Source organism: Lampris incognitus, chromosome 16 (genome assembly GCF_029633865.1).
Source record: "Lampris incognitus isolate fLamInc1 chromosome 16, fLamInc1.hap2, whole genome shotgun sequence".
Lineage (NCBI taxonomy): Eukaryota > Metazoa > Chordata > Actinopteri > Lampriformes > Lampridae > Lampris > Lampris incognitus.
In genome coordinates this window covers 78,288-85,950 of record NC_079226.1, presented here as the reverse complement: position 1 = coordinate 85,950, position 7,663 = coordinate 78,288, and positions in this window count along the sequence as shown.

Sequence of the window (7,663 nt, the reverse complement as noted above, 5' to 3'; positions counted from 1 at the left end):
CATTTTATAAGTAATTAAGAGACGCCTTCTTCAAATTCATTGTGTGGTAGGAATGTTTGTACTTGACAGCAGACTTTTATGAGATGCCAATTTTAAAATTGAAGATCTACCGAATTTGTGTTTAAAAAAAACATTGTTTTTTTTTAAGTAAATGAAAGGTACTATATTCTCATAAAACCAATCTCACTTGTTAAAAGTCAAATCCAATACAAATGAATTGCATAGCTCCAGTGAGATTTTACCGTCCCCACGAATCTCTATCCATATGCATATTGTGAACATGATTTTCTTTTAGTTTTGTTTCCAGAAATTCATTATTGTGGATAAAATCTATAGCCACCTTGTATGATGTTGTCTATGAAATGGAGAAGCAACACTTAAACTATGTCCGTAAAACTGAATTTGTGACTTGCGATTAGAGCCCATTTTAATTGACTAGACAGTGTCTAGTCAATTAAAATGGGCGTTTCTAGCCCATTTTTGGGGGTGCTGCAGCACCCCTAAATTGAATCCCAGCACCCCTAAAATTTAAGAGATTTTTTTTATTTTTTACTGTATGTCCATGTTTAATAAGCTTAAGAAATGTCAAAACCATATCCAGTATATGGTTTAAACGTAATATTTTAACAACAAAAATAGAGCACCCCCCCATGCTTCGAAAATGGTTTGATCCACCCCACCCCTCCCACCTTTCCTTTTTTGCCGGCTCCGTCTAAGCGCTTCATCTGCAGAGAGCGATGCGCATGCACATGCGAGTATGAGGTGTAACACAGTAGAGAAATCTGCAGCAGATTCCCAGACGCAGCACAGATACCATTCAGACTAATTAAGCCAAAACAGCTCCGTGCTGTCATACATCCAATTTAAGAAACATCAAACATGTGCCTTTATTTAGCATGTCAAACTGGCTCGCCTTAGCGATGTATTTCTGGATATTAACTGCAAAATATGAATAGCTTAACTTAATGTTAGCGAAGTAACATTAAACAAAGTGGCTAGAAAGGTAGCTAACGCTAGGTGCCAGTGGGGATGTAACTTTGAGAGCATTTCCACAGAGAATCGTAACGGAACCGCTTTACTGACACGACTTCACATTCCCACAACCCTTGCCTTACCTGCTTCTGCGGAGCCTTGCCTTACCTGCTTCTGCGGAGCCTTACCTTACCTGCTGCTGCGAAGCCTTGCCTTACCTGCTTCTACGGAGCCTTGCCTTACCTGCTTCTACGGAGCCTTACCTTACCTGTGTAACCAGGTTAAAATTAATGTTTTTATTTTATTTTGTTTGAGTATGAAATATCACCAAATCCTGTCTGTGTGCTGTTATTTGTGTTTACTACATTTTATTTTATGTCATTATTTACTTTTATGTATGTTTTCCAACGACCGTCATATACATGTACTGTCGCTTTAAGAGAGAGGTCTTGTGGGTACTCGGAAGAGGGAACGCGGGAGAGGCCATTTTTGTTTTGTGGGAGGGGTCTCAAGCAGCGATCGAGCCGAGCGACGCGTGTTTCTGACCGGTAGGACAGTTTTGCTGGTTGAGGAGAACGTAACCTTGAGTATCCCTGTAAGAAGATACTGCAAGCTGTGGGATAAAATACTTGTTTATCCTTTCTTACATCGGAGTCCCGTGGACGGTTTCTCCTTCTAACGCACACGACTGAAGTCCGGGCAGTGGTTGAACTTCGACCCCCACGTCCGTAAGAAACACCGCTCCCGCTGGAGGACTGGACGTTTGTCGAAGGGTTTGAAACCAAAATAAATGGCAAGGTGAGCCAAATAGAGTCCTGTGTGTCCCCGCTCCTTCCTTGATCATGATGATGATGATGATGATGATGATGAGAGACTGAGGGCCCCCCACAACACCTGGGACCCCACCGAAAATAGAACACAACGCAGAGCTAATGATGGAAGTGACGGGCGTGCAGCAGGCTGACCAGCAAAGAACAACATAGAACTGCCGCCGTTACACCTGCTTCTGCGGAGCCTTGCCTTACCTGCTTCTGCGGAGCCTTACCTTACCTGCTTCTGCGGAGCCTTGCCTTACCTGCTTCTGCAGAGCCTTGCCTTACCTGCTTCTACGAAGCCTTGCCTTACCTGCTTCTACGAAGCCTTGCCTTACCTGCTTCTGCGGAGCCTTGCCTTACCTGTTTCTGCGGAGCCTTGCCTTACCTGCTTCTACGACGGCGCCTTGCCTTACCTGCTTCTACGGAGCCTTGCCTTACCTACTTCTGCGGAGCCTTGCCTTACCTGCTTCTGCGGAGCCTTGCCTTACCTGCTTCTGCGGAGCCTTGCCTTATCTGCTTCTACGACGGAGCCTTGCCTTACCTGCTTCTACGGAGCCTTACCTTACCTGCTTCTGCGGAGCCTTGCCTTACCTGCTTCTACAAAGCCTTGCCTTACCTGCTTCTGCGGAGCCTTGCTTTACCTGCTTCTACGGAGCCTTACCTTACCTGCTTCTGCGGAGCCTTGCCTTACCTGCTTCTACGAAGCCTTGCCTTACCTGCTTCTGCGGAGCCTTGCCTTACCTGCTTCTGCGGAGCCTTGCCTTACCTGCTTCTGCGGAGCCTTGCCTTACCTGCTTCTGCGGAGCCTTGCCTTACCTGCTTCTGCGACGGAGCCTTGCCTTACCTGCTTCTACGGAGCCTTACCTTACCTGCTTCTGCGGAGCCTTGCCTTACCTGCTTCTGCGGAGCCTTGCCTTACCTGCTTCTGCGGAGCCTTGCCTTACCTGCTTCTGCGGAGCCTTGCCTTACCTGCTTCTACGACGGAGCCTTGCCTTACCTGCTTCTACGGAGCCTTGCCTTACCTACTTCTGCGGAGCCTTGCCTTACCTGCTTCTATGGAGCCTTGCCTTACCTGCTTCTGCGGAGCCTTGCCTTACCTGCTTCTACGACGGAGCCTTGCCTTACCTGCTTCTACGGAGCCTTGCCTTACCTACTTCTGCGGAACCTTGCCTTACCTGCTTCTGCGGAGCCTTGCCTTACCTGCTTCTACGGAGCCTTGCCTTACCTGCTTATGCGGAGCCTTGCCTTACCTGCTTCTACGACGGAGCCTTGCCTTACCTGCTTCTACGGAGCCAATCCTGAAATGTATTCCGGCGGAAAGTGTCCGTGTTTACTGACATTCCACAAAGTATAATCCGCTGTGTGACATATTTACTAGAGTCCACATGTTGGAGGGAAAAGGTGGTAAAAAATGAACAGTGGTGAGGTTATTCCTTATGCATCTTATTTTAAGTGCTTGGTCTGATCCGGCCGTGTCCAACAGGCGTGTTCATACCACAGGCGTAGCTTTGAGCTTCACACGGCAAAGGTAGGTAGGGTGCATCTCTGAGGAACATAAGGGCTAACGTACAAAACACGATAAACTCACTTGTAATTGGCAGCCTCCATAAGTACCTGGCCTACACCAGGATATGTGACATATTTCTTTACTTCTACCACTCAATACCAACACATTATTATCATCAGCAGTCCTCATTTCTGCTACATTGAATCGTAGATCACTGTTTATGTTGTTAGCTAGGAGTTAGCTGACGTTCTCTTCTTGCTAGCAAACGTTACAGGTGATCAGTCAACCACTGTCCTCTGTTTGTATGATTAGCTAAGCTAACTGATGCCCAATTGTCCATTAACGTTATATAACTCCTACTGTGTGTGTGTGTGTGTGTGTGTGTGTGTGTGTGTGTGTATGTGCAGACAGACAGACAGCCTCATCATGGACATTACGTAACACATAAACAACGCAGCGCAGGAGTTAGCGGAAGTTAACACATCAACATAACGCGGCACAGGAGTTAGCGGAAGTTAACGTAACACATTAACAACGCGGCGCAGGAGTTAGCGGAAGTTAATACATTAACGTAACGCGGCACAGGAGTTAGCGGAAGATAACGTATTAACAACGCGGCGCAGGAGTTAGCGGAAGTTAACATATTAACAACGCGGCGCAGGAGTTAGCGGAAGATAACATTAACAACGCGGCGCAGGAGCTAGCGGAAGATAACGTAACACATTAACATAACGCGGCGCAGGTGTAAATGACCCATATAATTTTGTCATAATATTTTTTATTATTATTGAATTGTATTTGGTGCCTAAAGTACATTCCTGATTGATATTAACAGCGAATTACACTTCCTTTTGTTATGCGACCTTTATTTTGAAAAACTATGGTCTCCCATGATGCTGTGCGCCGCTGCGAGAAAACGGCAGAACAAAACCGAAAGTTGAACACGATGGTCATGTTCGCTATGCACAGAACGAATTCACAACTTATAATTCATTGATCGTCATCATTTATTTAGCACCTAGCTGGATGGCGAACAGCTCTTACGGTGGTTCTATGGTGTGTCTACGGTGTGACTAGTAAATGCTGCAATAAATGGTCTGATACCGCACCATGGACCCATCAGTTGTTATTGGAGTGCATCGTCTGAATAAAGTCCGGCTGGAATGCTACTGTAAGAGCTAGCCTCTTCATCAACCCCGCCACCACGCTGCCAGAGGAGGTCTATGAGGACGAGCTACGGAGCTAAGTTGCTACTAGTCTACAAGGGACAATTCATCGGGCGTCTTGGCGCCATTTCATCGGGCAACTCGGCGCCATTTTACGGGTCTTCTAGACAAAGGAACTCTATTCTCATCAGGCAGCTGGCTTGAAGGTTTGGTGTGACGGGCAGACTCTAAAGGTATGGAACATTTCATTGATTGATAAGGAACAATTCCTCTTCACTGAGAACATTGATAAACATATGGTTTGAGAAGAAAAGGTTTAAGAAGAAAAAGACATCAACAACAATGGACATTTATTGAATTTGATGTTTCTCAATGTGAAGCTGATGGGACTTTATACACTGCTCAAAAAAATAAAGGGAACACCTAAAAACACAATATAGACCTCGATGAATGAAATATTTCAGCTGAAAATCTTTATTTATTAGACAGAGGAATGTGTTTAGAGCAAAATAACCTAAGAATGATCAATGGAAATCAAAATCATTAGCCCATTAAGGTCTGGATTCAGAATCATACTCAAAATCAAAGTGGAAAATGAGAACATAGGCTGATCCAACTTCTGTGGAAATTCTTCAAGACGATTCAAAATGAGGCTCAGTAGTGTGTGTGGCCTCCACGTGCCTGTATGCACTCCCTACAACGTCTGGGCATGCTCCTGATGAGACGACGGATGGTCTCCTGAGGGATCTCCTCCCAGACCTGGATCAGGGCATCGGTCAACTCCTGGACAGTCTGTGGTGCGACATCGCGTTGGCGGATGGTACGAGACATGATGTCCCAGAGGTGCTCGATTGGATTCAGGTCTGGGGAACGTGCAGGCCAGTCCATAGCATCAATGCCCTCGACATACAGGAACCGCTGACACACTCTGGCCACATGAGGACGAGCATTGTCATGCATGAGCAGGAACCCAGGGCCCACTGCACCAGCATATGGTCTGACAATGGGTCTGAGGATCTCATCCCGGTACCTAATGGCAGTCATGGTACCTCTGGCTAGCACGTAGAGGTCTGTGCGGCCCTCCAAGGATATGCCTCCCCAGACCATCACTGACCCACCGCCAAACCGGTCATGCTGGAGGATGTTGCAGGCAGCAGAACATTCTCCACAGCGTCTCCAGACTCTCTCACGTCTGTCACATGTGTTCAGTGTGAACCTGCTCTCATCTATGAAGAGCACAGGGCGCCAATGGCGAATCTGCCAACCAAGATGTTCTCTGGCAAAGGTCAATTGGGCTGCACGGTGTTGGGCTGTGAGCACAGGCCCCAATTGTGGACGTCGGGCCCTCATACCATCCTCATGCATTCTGTTTCTCACTGTTTGAGCAGAAACCTGCACATTAGTGGCCTGTTGAAGGTCGTTTTGTAGGGCTCCGGCAGTGCTCCTCCTGTTCCTCCTTGCACAAAGGACCAGATAGCGGTCCTGCTGCGGGGTTGTTGTCCTCCTGCGGCCCCCTCCACGTCTCCTGGTGTACTGGCCTGTCTCCTGGTACCTCCTCCATGCTCTGGACACTGTGCTGGGAGACACATCAAATCTTCTTGCCACAGCACGCATTGATGTGCCATCCTGGATGAGCTGCACTACCTGAGCAACTTCTGTAGGTTGCAGATACCGCCTCATGCCACCTCTAGTGGTGAGGGCACTAGCAAAATGAAAAACTCACCAAAGATCGGCCAGAAAAGATGAGGACAGGCAAATGGTCTGTGGCCACCACCTGCAAATCCATTCCTTTTATAGGGGTTGTCTTGCAAATGGAAATTAGACAATTTACCAACAGGTGAAATTGATTCACAAATCAGTGTTGCTTCCTAACTGGACAGGTTGATATCTCAAAAGTGTGATTGACTTGGAGCTACATTGCATTGCTTATGTGTTCCCTTTATTTTTTTGAGCAGTGTAGTTTAATTAATGTTAGTCAGGGAATTTCTCATAGTGTAGATTATCAGCCTGATAGCTTGTTCTATAACATTGAGACTGTCTCCCTGCCCTGCTGTATTGCTCTTAAGCTCTCCTCTCCTAAATGTGTGAATCACAATAATCTAGTAATTATTCCTACCACTTGTAGTGGTGAGATGTGTGACAAAGTACCTAATAATCTACAAAAACAAACAGCTAACGTTATCAAGAATGTGACCACATATCGTCCAAAGCGTTGGTGGCCAAAACTCTCAACAAGGTGTCTAATTCCAATTAATCTTTCACCTATTGGTAGCTCTAAAGCTCTGCCTACTACTGATCACTTCCACAAGACGCTTAAATTTTTGTAAATATCAGATCACTGTCTACCAAAGCCTTACTAATAAATGATCTGATTCTTGAACATAGTTTTGATATGATTAGGTTATGTGAAACATGGCTGAAACCAAATGTTTTCCTTCCCTTAAATGAAGCTTCCCCACCTGACTATACTTATGCCCATGTAGCTCGGGCAAATAAACAAGGTGGGGGTGTTGCCTTAATATATAAATCTATTTTCAATCTGACTTCTAGACTTGAATCTAAATTCCAGTGTTATGAGTCTCTTGTTCTTGGTCCATCTCCCTCAGCCATGAATAGACTCGGCTCAGTCCAAATTGTGATACTCTACCGGCCTCCTGGCTGTTACTCGTTATTTCTTGAAGAATTTGGAGAATTTGTCTCAGGCCTTGTTACGCACTGTGATGAGATTCTAATTCTAGGTGATTTCAATATTCATCTGAATAAGGCTGCTGATCCTCTAAGTATAGCCTTTCTGGCACTAGTAGATACTTTTGGGTTCACTCAGTTTGTTCAAGTGTCGACTCAGTGCAGTGGTAACACCCTTGATTTGGTTTTATCTAAAGGAATAGCTGTTTCTGATCTGAATGTCTTACCAACCACATCTGCTGTCAGATCATTTTGTTGTGGTTACACCGCCCCGACCTGCCTCCCCGGCACGTTCAAGCCACTCCCCCAGCTCGGACGTGCCGGAAACATCCGAGCGCTCGGCTCGCGCTCTGAGGAGACGAGCGCTGCACTGCACCAGGTGTTTGCCATCATCCATCAGGCACACCTGTGGCAATCAGGCAGCCCTCTACAAGAAGTCTTCCAGAACACCACTCCGTGCTTCGACGTACTGAACCCTGCGGTAAAGTTCTGACAAGCCCTCCAGCGTTCCTTGCATT